The sequence below is a fragment of the Ictidomys tridecemlineatus genome, chromosome 6, assembly GCF_052094955.1.
Source record: "Ictidomys tridecemlineatus isolate mIctTri1 chromosome 6, mIctTri1.hap1, whole genome shotgun sequence".
Taxonomy (NCBI): Eukaryota; Metazoa; Chordata; class Mammalia; order Rodentia; family Sciuridae; genus Ictidomys; species Ictidomys tridecemlineatus.
In genome coordinates, this window is record NC_135482.1 from 55,193,237 (window position 1) to 55,214,960 (window position 21,724).

The following is a 21,724-nucleotide window of genomic DNA, read 5'->3' on the forward strand; positions in this document are numbered from 1 at the left end:
CAAGAATCTTATATCCAGCAAAACTAAGCTTCAAATTTGATGGTGAAATAAAGACCTTCCATTATAAACAAAAGCTAAAAGAACTTACAGCAAGAAAGTCTGCACTACAGATAATCCTTGGCAAAAGATTCCATGAGGAGGAAATGAAAAATAACAATGGAAATCTGCAAAGGGAAGAACTACAATAATGGAAAAGCCAACCAAAGGAGAAAACAATTCAAGCAAAATACCAATAATAAACAAAAATGACTGGTAATACAAATCATGTCTCAATAATAACCTTAAATGTTAATGGCTAAACTCACCAATCAAAAGACATAGGCTAGTAGATTGAAAAAAGACCCAAAATATGCTGCCTTTAAGAGACATATCTCATAAGAAAAGAACCCAGAGATTGAAGGTGAATGATTGAGATAAAATATATCATTCACATGGTTCACATAAACAAGAAAGGGTTTCTATCTTCATATCAAATGAAGTAGACTTAAAGCCAAAGTTAATCAAAAGGGATAAAGACATTTCATACTGCTTAAGGGAATCACACATCAACAAGACATAATAGTTATAAATATATATGCCCCAAACAATGGAACATATACGTTCGTCAATCAAATTCTTCTCAAGTTCAAGAGTCAAATAGATCACAACAAAATAATTCTGGTTGACTTCAACATACCTCTTTCACCACTAGATAGATCTTCCAAACAAAAGCTAAACAAAGAAACTATAGAACTCAATAATATAATCAATAACTTGGACTTAACTGACATATGTAGAGTATATTATCTATCAACAAGCAAATACACTTTCTTTTCAGCAGCACATGGATCCTTCTCTTAAATAGTCCATATATATACTAAAAGCCAAATCTTAGTAAATACAAAAAAGTAGAGATACTACTCTGCATTCTATCAGACCACAATGGAATGAAGTTAGAAATCAATGATAAGATAAAAAATAAAAGATACTCCAACACCTGGAGAATAAATAGTATGCTATTGAATGAACAATTGGTTGCAAAAGATATCAAGGAGGAGATTAAAAAATTATTAGAGGTAAATGAGAACACAGATACAACATATCAAAATCTCTGGAACATTATGAAGGCAGTTCAAAGAGAAAGCTCATTGCATGGAATCCATTCCTTCAAAGAAAAAGTCAACAAATAAATGACCTCACATTATATCTCAAAGCCCTAGTAAAAGAGAAACAAATCAACACCAAAGCAGTAGAAGACAGGAAATAATTAAAAATCAGAGCCGAAATCAATGAAATTGAAACAAAAGAAACAATTGAAAAAATTGACAAAACAAAAAGTTGGTTCTTTGAAAAAATAAATAAACTTGATAAACTATTAGCCATGCTAATGAAGAAAAAGAGAGGAAAAACCTCAAATTACTAACATCCATGATGAAAAAGGAAATATTATGACTGATACTACAGCAATACAGAAGATAATTAAAAATTATTTTGAAAATTTGTACTCCAATAAAATAGAGAATTTTGAAGGCATTGACAAATTTCTAGAGGCATATGATATGCCCAAATCAAATCATTATGATATACACAATCTCAGCAGATCAATTTCAAGCAAAGAAATAGAGGATGCCATCAGAAGTCAACCAACCAAGAAAATCCCAGGACCAGATGGATACAGAGCTGAGTTCTACAAGACCCTTAAAGAAGAACTAACACCAATACTTCTCAAAATATTTCATAAAATAGAAAAAGAGGAAACACTTCCAAACATATTCTATGAGGCCAATATCACCCTGATTCTAAAACCAGGCAGAACCATCAAAGAAAAAAATCTTCAGTTCAATATATCTAATGAATATAGATGAAAAAGTTCTCAATAAAATTCTAGAAAATAAATACAAAAACATATCAAAAAGATAGTGCACCATGATCAAGTAGGGTTCATACCAGAGATGCAAGGTTGGTTCAAAATACAGAAATCAATAAATGGAATTCATCACATCAATTGACTCAAAGATAAAAATTGTATGGTCATCTCAATAGATACAGAGAAAGCATTTGATAAAATACAGAATAACTTCATGTTCAAAACACTAGAAAATCTAGGGATATCAGGAACATGCCTCAACATTGTAAAGGTTACCTATGCTAAGCACCAGGCAAACATCATTCTAGATGGACAAAAATTGAAAGCATTCCCTCTAAAAATTGGAACAAGACAGGGATGCCCTCTTTCATCACTTCTATTGAACAGTTCTTGACACTCTAGCCAGGGCAATCAGAGAGACAAAATAAATTTAAGGAATATGGATAGGAAAAGAAGAACTCAAATTGTCACTATTTGCAGATGATATGACTCTATACCTAGAACAAACATTTCACCAGAAATCTCCTAGAACAAATAAATTAACTCAGCAAAGTAGCTGGACATAAAATCAACACCCATAAATCAAAGTCATTTCTATATATCAGTGACAAATCCTTAGAAAGAGAAACTAGAAAAACCACCCCATTTACAATAGCCTCAAAAAAAAAAAACCTTGGGAATAAACTTAACAAAAGAGGTGAAAGAGCTTCACAAAGAGGTGAAAGAGCTTCACAATATCACTCTTAAAAAAGCAAATTAAAAAAGACCTTAGAAAATGGAAAGATCTACCTTGTTCTTAGATAGACAGAATTAATATTGTCAAAATGACCATACTAGCAAATGCATTATACATATTCAATGCAATCCTAATCAAAATCCTAATGACATTCCTCATAGAAATAGAAAAAGCAATCATGAAATTCATCTGGAAAAGCCAAAGCAATCCTTAGCAAGAAGAGTAAGCTGGTGGCATTACTATTCCAGACCTTAAACTATACTACAGAGTAATAGTTTTTAAAAAATGGTATTGGTACCAAAATAGACTTATAGACCAATGGTACAGAATGTAGGACACAGAGACTAACCCACATAACTACCATTATCTTATATTGGACAAAAGTGCCAAAAACATAATTAAAGAAAAGGTAACCCCTTCAATAAATGGTACTGGGAAAATTGAAAATTCACATGTAAAAAATGAAATTAAATCTCTATTTCTCACCATGAACAAAACTCAACTCAAAGTGGATCAAGGACCTAGGAATTAAACCAGAGACCTTATGCCTAATGAAAGAAAAAGTAGGCCCAAATCTTCATCATATCAGATTAGGACCTACCTTCTTTAATAAGACTCCTATAGCACAAGAATTAAAACTAAGAATCAACAAATGGAATGGATTCAAACTAAAAATCTTCTTCTTAGCAAAAGAAACAATCAGTGAGGTGAATAGATAGAGAGCCTACAGATTGGGAGCAAATTTGTATCAATGGCACATCAGATAGAGCACGTATATAAAGAACTCAAAAAAGCTAAACACCAAAAAAAAAAAAATAACCCAATTGATAAATGACCCAAAAAAACGTACAGACACCTCTCAGGAGATGATATATAATTAATCAACAAATATATGAAAAAAATGTACAACATATTTAGAAAATAGAGAAATGCAAATCAAAACTACTTAAGATTTCATCTCACTTCAGTCAGAATGGCAGCTATCAAGAATACAAACAATAAGTTTTGGTGAGGAGAGGATGTAGGGAGAAAGGCACACTTATACATTGCTGGTGAGACTGTAAATTGGTGCAGCCAATCTGGAAAGCAGTATAGAGAATCCTTGCAAAACTTGGAATGGAACCACCATTTGACCCAGCTATTCCACTCCTTGGTTTATATCCAAAGGACTTAAAAACAGCATACTACAGGAACACAGCCAAATCAATGTTTATAGCAACACAATTCACAATAGCTAATTATGGAACCAACTCAGATGCCTTTTAGTAGATGAATGGATAGGGAACTTTGGTATATGTACACAATGGAACATTACTCAGTATTAAAAGAGAATAAAATCATGACATTTGCAGGTAAATGGATGGAGTTGGAGAATATAATGCTAAGTGAAGTTAGCCAATCCCCCAAAAAACAAAGGCTGAATATTTTATTTGATATGAGGATTCTGACACATAATGGCAATTGAGGGGGAGCATGGGAGAAATGCAGGAACTTTAGATAAGGCAAAGGGGAGGGAGGGACAGGGAGGGGAGAGGGGGCAAGGGGGTAGGAATGATGGTGGAATGATTTAGACATCATTACCCTAAGTACATGTATGAAGACATATATGGTGTGAAAATACTTTGTGTTCAATCAGTGACTTGAAAAATTGTATTCTATATGTGTAATATGAAATGAATTAATTGCATTCTGACATTGTGTATGACAAATTAGAATAAATCAATAATAAAAAATAGGTCTTGAGGTACATTAGCAGATTCTGATTGGTATTTTGAGAAAATAAAGGAGAATACAATATTATACTTCATCATTAACAAAGTCATATTCAACATTAACTTTGTAATTCTTTGCTATATTTTTAAAGGTAAGATTTGTGTCCTAAGACTAATTTCAGATACACACATGTACTTACTAGGTCACAATGTAAAATATATTTCTTACTCTGAGTAGAGATGCTTATAACTTAAAACACCTTATTAGGATAAAATATTGTACCTCTGGAATTTCCTTGAGGAAAATAAATACGTTGCCTAAAAATAAAGAAACAAACAAAAACATGTGTTAGGTACCGTCTGTCAGTTTTGTATGTATTCATGCCCTAGCCAACATGATGAATATTTTAGTAGAGAGGATCTGTCAACATTTCTACTCCCAACTGTATCACTGTTTCATTAACTAATGACTGATAATCTCTTGAATGTTAGTATAACCTTTGCTGTTTATCAATTATGGAAAAATGGTCAATTTAATTGTGCCCATATGTTTTCTTCTGGGAATCATTTGTAATATTTTCACTAGACTTTGATATACTGACAATGCTTAATAAAGAAAATAAAGTGAACTTCATTGTGCTGAATGGGATCAGTATCTTGATTATACCTTTTTTCAGTTCACAGACCATAAAAATGGTGGAAGAAGCTGGTATTGTGTGTGTGTGTGTGTGTGTGTGTGTGTGTGTATGCATGCACAAAGACACTATATTCTTATAATGGAATATACTCTTTTCTCTCTCCAAATACAAGTCACACAAAAGAAACATTTTTATTGAGAAATATGAAGCAAACATATTCATTATAATGTTTAACATGATGTAGAATCAATCAATGAAGTGGAGGCTTGCTAGGTCTCTGAGGGTTGTGTAAAATATAATTGTTCATACATAATGCATACATAGAAAGTTGGATATTTGAAAGCAAATAATCCAAGGATACAGAAAGCCTACCTGAAAACTCAGTCTCCACACCTGCATAATCCAGTCAGCCACTTACCACTTAGAAAGGAGGAATCAGAGCACTCTACCAATAGTCATTTCTGCTTTGGGATTCTTAAAGAGGTTATTAATGGAAGTAAACCTAAGTCATGATACCAAACTCTTAGTTCTAAGAAAAGTTCCTCTTTTCTTGGATGAATGCCAATGGGTTCGTTGAAGGAATGATTAATTACGTGGATTTTTTCATTACCGTAGTCTAATGCTGCTGCTACTTGCTTTAACTTTGAACTTTTCACAAAAGTACTGACACAAAGAGGTTATTAGAAGTTTTCCTCAGAAGTTAAAAAATTGTCATACAAATGAAGAAATGGGCAAGTGGCTAAATTCAATATTAATCAAAGATGCCAACACTTCAGAAGCTGATTTTTATGTGACTTTCATGAATCCATTAATCAAGAACGTTAAAGAAAAGTGCACTATGAGATGGTCTAGTTTCAAATTTCAAAGATCCACAATATTTATTTTTAGAGCAATGAGACCATCTGTAACCTTTGAAACTTAGAAACCAAACAGAGGGGGTTCTGGTATTTCTATAAAGGAGGGCCTCAGGCAGCAATCTATGGGAATGGAGTACTAAACATTCTTTTGATGATACTTGTCATAGCAAGAACATTCTTTTTCTGAGGCTGCTTATTTATTTGGTATAAGTTGGAATAAGCAGGGATTGATAGAGATTATGAGAAACTCCAAACTCCCTTCCCTTAATATTTCCACAAAGCATCCTAGTTAATTTCCTGCAATCCAAGATGCAAACTCTATCAGTCCTTCTCATTTTACATCTGATTCTCACAGACTTCTGGCCATACCCACCACATCAGACAGAACCAGGTAGGAGTTAAAATCAAGTTCTATAGAATTTGAGGATCTGGTTTGAATCATGACCCCAGAATTTACTGGCTGTGTGACATTGGGCTAGTTAATCAGCCTTCTTGACATTGTTTACTCAGGTATAAAATGAGAAAATTTACATTTCCCCAATTACATTATTGTGATGATAAAATGATTAAATGCCTGATAAATAATAAGCACTATACAAATGTTAGTATTTTGTACAAGACAGAAATCTCATGCTCCCAACAAAACAAAACTTATGGGGTTCAGGATGGTAGAATATGAGGAACATTTTGTCTTGATCTAATGGTTGTTCAAGTAAATAATTCCAAAAAGGGAAAATAAACAGCCACCAAGGAATGCCTATGAAACAAAGGCTAAAAATCCCATGCCCACTCTATGTGTTCAGAAGATAAGTAGGATACATCTTGTCTAATCCTGTAAATCTAATGTGAAATGCAAATTATGCCCATGAACTAGGTATATAATAGCAATGGATTTAATGTGCTACAATTTGTGCCTGGTACACTCATACAAATGCAAACACGACCTATGCATTTGAAGTGGTTAATAGAGTATAGCAGTCATTCATAAAAATTGGGTTGTTACATTGAAAGACATATGAGGAACAAATAGACATAAAGGATCTAAGAAAAGATTATACCTGTGACTATTGGAAGAAGAGAAAAAGGGTACGTGGATATAATGATAGGAAATAAAGCTATGCTTAGATGGCTCAGAGCCTATAGATTTGGTTCCTTTGAGCAAGTACCAAAGTGATGTTCACAGATAGACAGCAAAGACTACAGCAGAAGCAAAGGTCAAACAATCTTGACCACAGTTTGGACAGAGCCATGGCTGAAAGATTTGGGTTTATAAGACATTTATTTAGATATTGGTGGTTTCTAAAGGACTGTTGATCCCTGGGTAAGAAACAGATCACTGACAAGATAAACTCCAGAATAGTCTATAGACTTCATGCAGATACAAATGCATATTCACTTACTGATGTGTGCATATCCAAACATCTTGCTAACAAGCAAAACAACTCTTAGGGGTTAATGTCTAGAAATAGCTTTTAATCTCACTTTTATAGCACCTGGAAACAATTTTCAAAATTTGTATACTCTCAAACATCATGCTTTTGTTTCTCCTAAATTATACCTTTGGGTATTTTTTTTCTTTTGGCAAACATGTGAGCTTAATTTCCTCCTGGTTTTGATTTTAGTCTTAGATTATTTTATATACTCAAAACTGGTAAAGAATAAAAGGAGTGACTTGTTTCTTTTAAGGTTCTAGCAATTTCCCACAATACACAATTGAATTACAATACATGTAATAAACTGTAGCTGCATCCTCAAGATTCCCAAATGCTCTTTGAATAGTAAGATCTATTTTTATCAATTTAGCAGAATTGTCCCCATCATTTATTAAGCACTGACTACACAGAGCAGTAAGACCAGATGGAGATGTCAAAGTTCTGCCCTGTAGTTTTAAAATCTACTTATAAAAAGTGAACCATTCAACTAAGTAAAAAACCACAATGTAGCTACTGAGGATCATTCATGATCTCTTGGGTCATGTACATAAGCAAAATTAATATTTAGCTACTTTAAGGAGTATATGTTCTGTTATTTATTGTACTCTAATCCAAAATATCTGTTCTTAGTTCTGTTAGCCCTAAGGAAAACCAAAAACAGAATTATTACCCAATAAGTCATTTTCTTTACAAGAAAAATAGAAATATATAAGTCAATAATTATGGGGCACATGACTACCCAGTCATACTCCTGAAAATTCATTGGGTTGAGGGTCAAGTTTGAGTGCCCACTCAACTAGACCCCCACCCTCAACAATAATTTTTGCAAATATCTTCAATGGTAGTGAACAGACAGATATATCTTTGCATCTCTCTGGGGCAGAGATACTTTGGGCAAGGCTATGGAGTATCCTGATCCTACCAAAATGAGAACAGAAACAAAGACACAAGTATAACACAGAACACAAGGAACCAGTTTCTAGCAACAGGGAGACTGACTTCACAAGAAATGCTTGCAGGAAACAGAAAGCAGAAGAGAAGCAACACAGATCGAAGAGGAAGGGCAATATAAATCAGCAGAAACATGAATGTTTTCCACAAGTAAGTTCTCTCATATATATAAATTTTATTTGATCTTCGTAATGTTTTGTAAGTGATCATTAAGCAGGGTTTTGAGGAATCTCTCCTATGATATCTAAACATGAAAGGTTTTCCAATCTTTGCCCTCAACCGAGTTATGTTGGGTTGTCCCAAATTATCACTCAATGTTGTCATAGGAAAAAACCCATTTTTTAAAAGACATTATTTTTAGAGCAGTTTTAAGTTTATAAGAAAATTGCACAAAAAGAATAGAATCCCTATATATACCTTACTCCCCTACACACTATTTCCCCTATTATTAATAGCTTGCATTAGTATGGTGCATTTGTCACAATGGAATCCCAGTGTTGTTCCACATCTTCCAATTGCTTTCAGGAGTCTCCATACCTCCCTCATCCTTGTCCTTAGGTTGTACTTGCCAGAATCCTTTACCCCCAAAGTGGGTGATTGCTCATGAGACATTGGGAAAACTGTGGTGTAGCACAGTGTTTAGGAGGGTGGGCTCTGGAGCCAGGCTGCCTGTGCCTGGGTTCAGCTCTGCCTCTCCCTTCCATGAGGCTTTGGTTATCTTTGATTACCACCCTGATAAAATAGGGATAATAATATCTAACTCACAGAATTATTGCTGTTTCAGTACTCAATTGGTTTTATTGATTTTATTAATTATTTCATCATTATTTCTACTAACTCATCTCTTAAGGTCCCTCCAGGTCAGTTTGACCCCAGTCCAAACACCAAGCTTTAATGATAGAACAACAAGAAGGCTCACACATGACAAAAGCCAAGAATTCAGGTCAGAATGCATTTGAGACTGTTAGTTGAGCTTAGACCCAAGGGCCTGAGAAGTGGCTGGAGGAAGGGCAATATAAATCAGCAGAAACATGAAGGTTTTCCACAAGTAAGTTCTCTCACATATATGAGAAGAGCCATGGACAACTGGCCAAGCAAAACAGTACTGTTGGGCACATACAGGGCAGGCCATGGCAGTCATCAGCACGGTTTCCCCCATACCCAAATCTGGTTTCATTGTGTTTCTCATTCATAATTTTTTTTTTTTAGGTATGGAGATTCTTGAAAGCAAAAGTATTAGGGTAAGTGTGCTTTTACTAGGAGATTGGTGTGAGTCAGGACCTCTTAACAACCTTTTTCTTTCTCTGAAATCTAACACTTGAAGGAGAAGGGGGAGCACTGTTATGGCACCTATAGAACATGGCTAAGATAGTGCTCCTCCATACTCCAGCTGAGGAAAATCAAGACAGTCCTACCAGAACAACATGATGTTTGGAATTTGCTTCAGAATCATCTAGTATATGTTGCATGCAGTGATATATGGGCAAGTAGAGGGTAAATGTAGATAAGAAACAAGATTGGTCATTTGTCAATAATTGTTGAAGTTGTAATAGCATTTGTTTAATGTTTTGCCTTTTTTTTTTTTGCTTTTGTGAAAATGTCCGTTTTAAAAAGCAAAACAATAAAATAAAGCCAAATCTTCTTGTCTGATGGATCATTGAGTGAGACTCTTATATTTTGTCCAAAATTGAATCTCCAGTGGTCAGCACAGTTCCCCACAGAGAGTGGTACTCAGTAAATAGTTGTTGACTGCACAAATGTCAGCTGTTAAAGGGCTGAAACAGAGTCAGTAAGCAGAGAGACCAAGGGAGAGAAATGCATATGCACTCACACACACACACACACACACACACACACACACACACACACACATCTGGGAGCCAGGATGAAAACACAGGCCCTACCTCCATGTAGCTTCTGCTCCTGCTACAAGTCGTCTTCTCTTAATCTCTTTAACTATTTGCCCTTTTGAGTAAGATGTAGGATCTATAGGGATAATAAAGTTCTGGGAATGGGCTACAGGAGTGAAATAACCTAGTTAGGTTTCTGCTTACAAGGCTAAGAGAAGATTGGAATTCAGATCTGGCTCAGCTCCCAGTTCTATATTTTGCTCATTAGACTTTCCTTCCTCTATTGAACACTGATCAAGCCCTTCTATTGATTACCTCCTGCATCACTTCAGGCCTCATTTGTAGACCAGGTGCATAATTCAGGGACAGGACAACAGGCTGGCCAGCAAGTGTCCAATATTGACTCAGATTCAAAAAATGTGAGAGAAAGCGTGTGCACCTAAGGGCTTATTTGAAATAGCTGCCATGAAAGTTACTCATTTAACATTCATGAATGTTTTTAAACACATAGGGGAATTTAAGTATGGAGAATTACTTATTCTAACCCAAGTTTATTACAGGTTTGTGATTTGCTGATTTGTCCTGGTGTGCTTTGGGAACAGGGTTGTTCTTGATGTCTAATTTATATCTCTGATCTTTTATACTAGAGAAGACAATAATAATATATCTTTCTTCATAAAAGCATAAAACTGAGGGAATAGCTACACAGAAAAAGCATTAGTTTCCAGATGAAAATATAAATGCAAGATCTCAGATATTAGTAATATTGAAAGAAGGAAAAAAAAAAGGGATGGATGTTACCTGGTAAAGATGGGGTTGCTTTTATCTTGCAAATATTTACTGAGTAACTTTGGTAACATTGTAAGAAACAAAGTAAATCATACTTTATTATTTTTGTAGTAAAAATAAAATTACTAAACAATGCTTTCAACAAAATGTGTAGAAAAAGAGACAAAGAATGGGAGTAACAATATTTTGTTTCAATACCTTAGTACCACAACACCATTTTGTTAAGCATATGAGCATTAGTCTCTACTAAGTGCTAGCATGCATTTAATTTAATCCTCAGGAAAACTCCGTGAATTGATATGCTACTATCACCACTTTTCCACTTTGGCCATGCTGAACATCTTTCTCCAATTAATGCCCAGTAGGCAGTCGAGTTGGGATTCTGGCTGAAGTTTCCAAGAATCTTTGCTTTTCTCTTCCTGCCTCTGATGGACTCAGGCATTCTTTGGCATCTAGCAGCATAACTCCACTCTCTACCTCTGTCTGCACATAGCTTCTTCCCTGGCGTTTCTGTGTACTTTACTTTTCTTATAAGGACACCAGTCATTGGACTCAGTGTTCACCTTAAATTAAGAGTGATTTCACCTTAAGACTTAATTGCATGTACAATGGCATAACTTCCACATGAGGTCACTTTCTGAGGTTCCTAGTGGATATGCTTCCACCCACTGCACCCAAAACATCATTACTCATTTTAACTGTGAATCAAATTTGGACTTATTCATCACCTACTTCCTTTGGGAACCAATCTACATTTTCTTTCTGGCTAACTAGAATAACTGGCCAACAAGGAAAATAAACCAAGTAACCATTCTACAGTGCAGTGTTTTTCTCATCATCTATTTTTAATAAGGACTTGATAAGAAAAACGAAGGCACTCAGGAGAGGCTAAATGGAGGATGCCGATTGCTATTTAATTTTATCAGCCCCTGGGCAGGTCCAAACTTCTTTGCCAGGCAATCTTACACCAAATAACTACAACTTCCTGAGAATAAGATTATTTGTTCAAAACACCCTCCCCACATAGGTAAGAAAGCTTTTTAACATACATGCCACAAGCTAGCCCTGTTCTCCTCTTGGGTTTACAGAAATTTGCAGAGTTATTCACAGCAATAGAGAAGCCTAAGGCCATTAGAAGAGATTCATGTTCAACTCTAGAAATAATATTTGTTGTTTGACATAAACCTATCAAAAACCATTTTCTCTACCCCTTGTATTATTGTCATAAAAATATGAGTTTAATAAAGCTTTTTACCTCAGAGGCAAAAAATAAGAACAAAAATATGAATTTTATTTCATAAAAATTAAAGTTTTTTTTTGTTCTACAAAAGATGTCATGGACAAAGTTAAAAGAGACAGGATAAATTTGGAAAAGATATTTGCAAGGTCTAAAACTGACAAGAGACTCCAGCAATCAACCAATAAAAGACAGGAAACCCAACAGAGAACAGGAAAAGAAAAAGGTTAATTTACAGAGGCAACATGAAAAGTTAACACAAATAGAGAAACGTTAGTAAAAATACATTAGTTTAAAACATGTAAATTATGTAATAACAGTATTTCATTTTATATCCACAGGATGAGCAAAAAGTAGAGAGCTGGATAATGCCATGCTATCAAAAATTCAAGGAAATAGGAGCCCTCATCATTGCTAGTGGGATGGGAGACTGAGAAGCCATTCTGGAGAGAAATTAGCTGCAGATAATTAGACATTAAATTTTGTATTTATGCTTTATTAGTTCCTCCTGGGTATATATGTTCCCCAAATTATCATACACGTCTATAAGGAGACCTGTACTAGTATATTTGCCACCATATGACTTTTGGAGCAGGATATCAAAAGCAATCTGGGTGCCAAACACTGAAGAATGACTAGATCAAATGCAGTAGTCCCCCCTTATCCACAGGCAATAAAATTCCAAGACCTCCATGGATACCTAAAACCATGGATAGTACCATACCCTACAAATACAATACTTTTTTCTATTCACATACACACACACACACACACACAAACACACACCACAGAGAGAGAGAGAGACAGAGAGACAGAGAGAGAGAGAGAAATTTGATTTCTTTTCCATCTTAAATAAGTACTTGTCATACATTATAGCTCTAACTTTTGCAATTTGAGATGTGCCAGCAGAATTAGCACAAATTTCTTTTTCCTTCTTCACAAGTCACAGATTCAAGACTTGTTCTTATCATAAATCTTAGCCCTCAGCATGTCATATTTTTTCCTTCCCATATGAAGTCAAGAACTTTTCCCTTTTAGCTTCAAGAAAGCATTTTGCACCTTCTCTTCGGCATATCCTAATTGCCAGAATTACTAATCTTGTACTTTGGGTCATTATAATACGTAAAATACGTAATTTAAACACAAGCAGAGCAATACCATCATAGCGGGTCTTATAACTAAGATGGCTACTAAGTGGCTGATGAGTGGGTAATTACACAGCATGAAGACACTGAACAAAAGGATGATTTATGTCCTGAGTGGGACAGAGGGATGGTCTGAGGTTTCATCATGCTGTTCAGAACAGTGCACAATTTAAAATTTAGGAATTGTTTATTTCTGGAATTTTTCATTTAATTTTTCTGAGTCCCTATTGATTGTGGAGAAATGACATCATAGAAACCAAAAGCACAGATAAGGGGAGACTACTTTATAATGGATGCACCCCATAACGGACTATGCCACAACTAAAGGGTATTGGATTGGATGTTCACTCAGCTATACAGTAGATCACAGTGCTCAGAGAAAACAATTAAAATAATAATAATGGGGAGGGGGGTCTGCAGCACACAACAGTGTAAATTAGAAATGAATACACACAAAATAAAAGCACACATTTTACAAAATATTGAAACACAAGGGTCACTCCAAATATGAACTTGGTTGCAGATGGAAGAGTGAGAGGATGAATAAGAATGTGGATAAAGCAATATTTAAAAATTCTTTGTTCTCATAGCAGGATCCCATACAGAGGACTTCGAAAGCTAGGACTTTTCACAAAGGAACAGTTTTAAAATCTCATCAGAAAGGGACATAAGTAGAAGGAAAAAAAGCTGTCTCCTTCCTTTTAAATCCATCACTTTCAGATTATAGAATGCAACACAGAACTGGTGAACTCTGAAATCCTCCATGTTTCTGAAAAATCAAAATAAAAAGAGACATTTCTTCTCATTTTCTCATTGCTCAACCTTTATTGAGTATCTATTGTGTGTGAAGTACTGTTCCAGATCCTACAGATCCTTGGGGGACAAGGGGGAAACACCCTTTTAGACTCCTACTTGGTGCAATCTGTACACTGGTGGAGAAATACCAACACTGAATGACCCCCTCGTCTACTATGAGGCTAACAGCCTAGGCCTTGCATCTTATGCCCAAAGTAGAAATTTGAGGCTTTCTTTTTGTTTCTCCCCAGCACAGCTCAGTATTTTCTATTTCCCAGGAATCTTTCAGAAGTACTGAGAATCTCCAGATTTCTTAAATACAGCAGAATATTCTCATCCATGGTTCTGGCAAAACATGTACTAAGAGACTAGAGAACTGGCCCTTCTCTTTTCCTTTTTCCCAAACTCATCTTTGATTAATGAAAACATAGTCTGGAGAGCATGTATATGTCAGAATAAAGCAGGAGAGAAGAACTTTTCTCTACTTTCTGGATCCTACAGAACTTCTGAGCAAAGGGAATTATGAGAGCAAAAGGGAATACAGCAGGTATGACCTCATCTCAAAGCCACCCACGTCTGGATAAAATTTGCCTACCTAATAATTTATTAAACTTATAACACAGGAGAGAATTTGATTCATTCTCAAATCTTGGTACTCTCTTACTCAGCCCTATTTAATGAAGTTCATTATCTGTTGTTCGATTCTATGTTGGATTTCTCTTCCTATCAAGAAACAGAAATTGAATGTAGTAATTAGAATTGAGAGCAGAGTTAAGAAATGTAGGTGTATGCTTAAAATAAAATATTTTATTGTGCTGGCCAGAGGTATATGAATTATTCATGACTAGCAAAAATAACGCACATGAAAATTAATTTCAAAAATGGATGTTTTAGGCCAAATTCAAGACTCTTTCTAATTTCTTCAACAGAAAATTAGTTCTCTGTATAAATCTCATCCTTTATTAAAAAAAAATGTGTCTTTAGACCAGGATTTCTAAATGTATATTTCAAAGTATATATTGGTCATAGGTAGGAAATTAAGGGATTTAGAGGCAGATGAAGTTCCCTTCTCTTGTACTAGTTTTTAGTCCTGACTTTGGAAGAGAAAAGTGACAATTGAAAATTAAAGCTAACCTTGAAGTAGGGTCAAAGAGAATATGGCCTCTGAACTATGAGGTTGAGGGTCTCAAGATCAGATTCTTCAGAAACCTATATACTTAGAGAGCAGGAGGAGAGACTGGAGCCACACAGAGAGAGCCCCAAGGGATGTGCAAGAAGACTTAAAAGAGATGCCGTGCTGGCTGCAAGGCATTTCAAGAAGTAGGAAGTCAAAGGCTGCAGAGAGGCTCAGGGGAATGGAAACTGAGAAAATCACATTGAGTGCAATAGCTTGGAGATCACTTTAAGAGAGTGAACTGTGGAGTAAGAGGCAAGGGCTAAAGGGACAAAGGATAAAGTGCACAGGAGGAAGTTGACCACTCATGACGGTCGCTGCTATAATTTCATCTCTCATAAAGTAGAAGTGATGCTAACAGTAACCACCATTTACTGGGCACCTGCTACATCAAAATGGTTATATTGTTTTATAATTATTACATTCACAATGACTTAACAAATACTGATTAAAGACCTCTACCTCCCCTCCAAGAGTATCCCAAGTTCATGAAATTTTCCTCCTCCGCTCCACAAGTCTACATTTCCTCTTTTATTGTCCCAATTACTGCAAGAGGCTCCCCCATCTCCACCCCATTCCCACAGTGTTGTATCTATGACAGCAGCCAAAATGTTTAAATGGGAATCAAATCAAATCAAAAATCCCTCCAGTGGTTTCAATTTCACTTCCATAAAACCCAAACTTCTCCAAAGCCCTTTATGCCCTTGGCTCCCCTTTTCTTTCCCACCCCATCTACTTGTCTCCCTTTGGTTTCCAAAGTTCTAATATACTTATCTCATTGTCATTCCTTGAACATGCCAAATTGATTGCTTCAGGTAAAAAAGTTGGAAGTCAAGCTAAATAAGCATAAGTGGACTGCAAGAATGGTACTAAGATGACTACAACCCAGAGAAACTTTAAGGATTTTTCTGACATTCAATTGCCCAAGGTGACATTGAAGCATGGTGCATGAGAAGTCAGCTCCTGACACTGGGTATTCTGAATTCAATTCTTCTACTTATTGGCCATGTAATGTTGGCAATTTAATTAACTTCTCCAATCCTCACCTACAAAATGAGTCAGATAACAGAACCTCTATAGAGAAAATAATAATAGCTCTCATGGTACTGAGAGTATTAAATGAGAAAAGCACTTTTCATGTATGCCTTGCTATAAATTAGCTATTAAAACGCATTCAATAACTATTAAGCATAGTTCTAGGCTGTTGCTAAAGTCTAGGGGGAAAAATTTGCCCTCATAGAGCTTATGGTTTGTGTTTTTTAAGGTAGTGTATTAGTTTATTTCTGTTGCTATAACAGATACCTAAAGCAGGGTACTTCATAGAGAAAATAAGATTATTTTTCTCAGTTTCACAAGATGAAAGTCGACAATAAGGAAGCACTGTCTGTCTGACTTCTGGTAGGGCCTTCTGGCTACATTACAACATGGAGGTTGGTATCAAAATAGAAGCACATGAGAGGAGAGAGCAGTTATATGGTAAGGCAGGAAGCAGGAGGGGTTCAAGGGCTGGACTTGCTCATTCTATAACTCACTTCCACACTGACTAACTGGGATACCTACAAACTACATTAATCCCTTCTGATCCAACCAGCTTCCACCAGGCCCAGGTAAGAGTGAAGATTCCACCATCTCAGCACCTCCACACAGGACCAAGCTTCCAGCACCTGAACCTTTGAGGGAAACACTCAAACCACATCCAAACCCTAGCAGGGGGAGGAATTTTTAATAGTAAGTGCAATCGAAAAAGAAAAAAATAAATTAATGACCCAGTTCCCTGAGGCAGGAATTGTTATAATGTTACAGATATTAAAGAAAATGTTGAATTCCGTTTTATTTATCAAGAAGCATATTTAATTATCAAAGGACATGAGGTAGATTGAGTCACTGATGTTCAAGACCAATTCATCCCCTGGAGACTACCATGTGACAGGCACACAGTACAGAGGTGACCAACTGAAAAAGAGATTTGCTTAAGGAGCCCACAATCTAAGAAGGAAATTTTTAAAAATAAATAGTTACAATGCCATGCATCCAATGCTATAACGGGGGGAACAAAAGGTGGGCTAGGAGCCCCAAAAAAGGAATTCAAGCTGAATCTTAAAAGGTAAAAGATGGCTCTGTCAAGGGAACAAGGGCTATGCGTTCTCAGCAGAGAGACATATGATTAAAGTCTGATGATCTGGTGCATATGAGTAGAAATCAAAATATTGAACAATCTTATGGTATAAGTAACAACCATTTGATACTAGCTGACATTCAGAAGCCAGTACAGTGGAACCAGTGCCACTTCACAAAGCTGAGCCTTGTAACCACGATAAAACAGTTGTTTTACAACACCAAGTTTGAGCAGTTTGTTAAGTAGTAACAGAGAACTGAAGACACGCAGAGACTGGAAGACAACAGAGGAACACAACAAAATGGATATGTCCTGAACATGATCTCACAAGGCCAGGAACATTTTAAGTTGGGAAGAGGATAGGATAAACATACAAATTTTTTTTAAAGTACTAAATGATGAGAAATGGTAAACTAGAGCCCTCATGGTAAGCCCAGTGTGGGTCAATTATGAGGCTAATCACATGCCAAAAAGGGATGGGAATTGGAAAAGGAGCAATGTGCCTTGGGAAAAAGCGTTATTGGATGGGGAAAGAAGAGAAATATAGTGTGGGAGGATGGGACTCAAGACCTCAAAAGATTTCAATGTCTTTAGGAATTTTGCCAGCAGCTTCTAACCTCGTGAAGGTGAACTTTCTAGTTCATATCTTTGTGCAACTTAAGTGAAAAAATTCAGTTAAGTTGGTCTATTTTTGATAATGTGTTCATGATGATTCTTTAAGTCTAGCAGTTCTCCACTCCATAATGTAAATAAAAATCTAATTTTATCTTATTCAAGGAGGGATCCTACAATTACAGCTGCAGATATCTCAAGGCTTGTCAAAATTATGCTGGCATAAGCACAAACTTACAACGAGCAATAATAGAAAAGGGTATTAAAAAAGAAAGCTTATAATGTTCTTCTGCTCATGATGGAAAGTTTTTCTCATTTTTTCACAGTGGCCTTCTTTAAGGGGTGAGGAAAGCATTCAAGCACTCCAAGCTCCTCCAGTGACAACATTATCTATGTCCACTTGCTGGCAAAAGGGGGTCTCGGGGTGAAGCTTCTCATCGTTGCTTTGAATCAACTAAAAAGTTTCATATTTTGTGAGTTTGATAGGATTGAGAAAAAGTCCAAAAAGAAGTGTTTATATTTCAAGGACATTTTATTTTCCCATAAAATGAAAGAATACATTCTTAGCTCAACAGTAATATAGCTTTCCACCTCAGTCTCACTAAGACTTGAAAAACTCAATTATCACAGTGTTTGACATGGGTCTGGGTCAGCTCTGTCGATACAGCTGGACTCAAAGTTCCAGTAGTTTCTGTAAATAAACTCTGGTCACTCTAAAGGTAGAGTTAAAACTGTATTTTGCTTCTTGAGCACTTTAAAATATATATATATATATATATATATATATATATATATATCCATATTTGGCTGCTAGAATACAAGAAGGGTAGCAAAGGCAGGTATTTAAATGACTATTGTGACCCTCTTCTCAGGTTCACTGATTCTCTTTAACACTTAGCACCAAAAGCTACTCTATTCATTAACTTTTCCAGGAGCTTAGTCTCATTTAATTACCATTGCCAGATGAAATACAAATATTGCATGGGACATCTTAATACTAAAAAAAAATCATCATTTATCTGAAAATCAAATTTGGTTGTATATCCTATATTTTTATTTTCTAGGTCTAGCAACTCTACAGGTAATATTACTGAAGAAGAATTTTTCTCCCTGTCCTATTTGCTTCTTCTATCCTTTCTGGAATTATCTAGGATTTGACATTGTTATCATTAGATCTATATTAGAAATTCAAACAAGTAAAAACTTATATTACACATAGATAAAACCTTCAGCACCTGATTTCATAGACTGAAGTTTCCTGAGCTGCCTTGGTGTTTAGCGCTCTCTCTCTCTCTCTCTCTCTCTCTCTCTCTCTCACACACACACACACACACACACACATATTTTCCTCTCTGACAAGATGGAGCAGATCTTATAAGCAGGAAGAAAAGCCTCCATGCCCCAACATAAGAGTCATTTGGGCTCCAGGAGGCTGTACAGACACTCTCCACTTCACTGGTTGCTTCCACCAGGTGATCTGTGTCATCAAACGTTCCCATAAACAAGACCGTGCTTATTCTGAAATAAGAAGGAAAATAATTTGTGATACTGGAATATTGCAAATCTCTCCTTCCTCATTTTTCCACACCATTTAGCAAACATCTCCAATGCGTACTGGATCATCTTTCCCCTCATTAGTCCACTAAAAGCCAAGCCACTAGCTCAGACCCAATCTTTGATTAGTCATTCTATGTATTACACTCTTGTTGCAATTAGAAGCAGAAGGAATTAACTGTTCTCTCTTCTAAACCCCATATGTTACAAATGGGACTCTTGAAGTCTAGAGGAGTGATATAACACCCAGGTCCTTCAACCACCCAATATTCTTTCTAGCACCACCCTATTCTTCCCTTAGCAATGCAGTTGTATCTAATGCACAGATGATCAAGTCAAATTCTAGTAAAATAATTCTTGCTATGTAGAATCCTAAGAAATTAACTTAAGTTGGGCATAGCAACATGCACCTATAATCACAGATATAGACAAGAGGATCACTTAAGCCCATGAGTTTAAGAATATCATGACCAACATAGTGAGGCTCCATTTCAAGAAAAAAAATCTCTTTATTGTTAATTTGCTATTTTACAAGAAAAAAATATCATCTCCCTTGAGAACTAAACAATACTTTTATCTAATCCAGGAGTTGACAATTTGTTTTTCAGTAAAGGCCAGATACAAATATTTTAGGTTTGCAGCTATGTGGTCTCTGTATTTTCATTTGTAATACAGTGGGTTGGAAACTGCAATCCAAACAAAATATTTAGTCAATGTCTATTTAGGATTTCCTGTATAGCAGCCATGGAGGTGTCCCACACAAAACTCTTTTTAATAGAACCTGCATGAAGAACATAACTCATTAAAAACCTTCAACTTCCACATTTTTTATTTCACTCAGAAGCAGCATTTATATCAAGACCACATTTTCTTAGAATTACCCCCAGTCAATGAATGACATGGGAGAGGTATTAGCAAAGACTATTCCTACCCGACATGAAGTTATTCCAAATAAGGATCAGTAAACTGTTTTATGTAAAGAAACAGATGATAAATAGTGTGGCTTTTTTTCTGGCTATACCTTCCCTATTGCAACCCCTAAATCCAGCCATTTCTGCATAAAAAGCAGCCATAGATAATATAACAATGTAACTATATCACAAGAAAACATTTTTTACAAAGAGAAATGGCAAGACAGATTTGTTCCATGGAACACAGTATACAGACCCTGTTTTAAAGGGCTCAGGGACTCAGCTCAAGTCCTCCTCACTGACGTAGCTGAAAGCTTTTCAGCAGTGTGCTATGATCTATGGTGCTTCCTACCCCATCCTTCCTTCTCTCTCCTTTCACATGGGTCAAGCCTGTCCAGTCCTGCTCTTTCTGCTTCTCTTTCACCTCTCTTCTTTATTAATCACAAGCATTACACTACACATCTCTTGTACATCTCACCCCAAGTCATTATCTGATAGTTCTAAGGCACAACTGGCACTTGTATTTATTTCAAATGTGTGGCTTCTACCAACAATATGCTGCCTCCAAGAGACTCATCTCATAGGAAAAGAAATACACAGACTGAAAGTGAAATGTTGGGAAAAATCATACCACTCACATAGACTGCAGAAGCAAACTGGGGTTTTCATCCTTGAATCAAATAAAGTAGACTTTAAGCTAAAGTTAATAAAAAGGGATAAAGAAGGACATTTCATAATACTGAAAGGAATCATATATCAACAAGACATAACAATTATAAATAGATATGCCCTAAACAATGGAGCATATATGTTCACCAAACAAGCTTTTCTCAAGTTCAGGAGTCAAATTGACCACAACAAAATAATTCTGGGTGACTTCAACACACCACTTTCACAGCTGGATAGATCTTCCGAACAAAACCTGAAAAAAAAAAAAAAACTATAGAACTCAATCATACAATCAACAACTTATACTTAACTGACATATATAGAATTTTTCATTCTTCAAAGAATGAATACACTTTCTTCTCAATAGCACATGGATCCTCCTCTAAAATGAACCATATATTATGCCACAAAGCAACTCTTAACAAATACAAAAACATAGAGATACTACCCTGCATTCTATCAGATCACAATGGAATGAAATTAGAAATCAATGATAAAATAAGAAATAAAAACTACTCCAACACCTATAGATTAAATAATATGCTACTGAATAAACAAAGCATTAAAAAGATACAAGGAAAAGATTAAAAATTTCTTAGAGGTAAATGAGAATACCTATACAACATATCAAAATCTCTGGGACACTATGAAGGAAGTTCTAAGAGGAAAGTTCATTGCATGGAGTTCATTCCTTTGAAG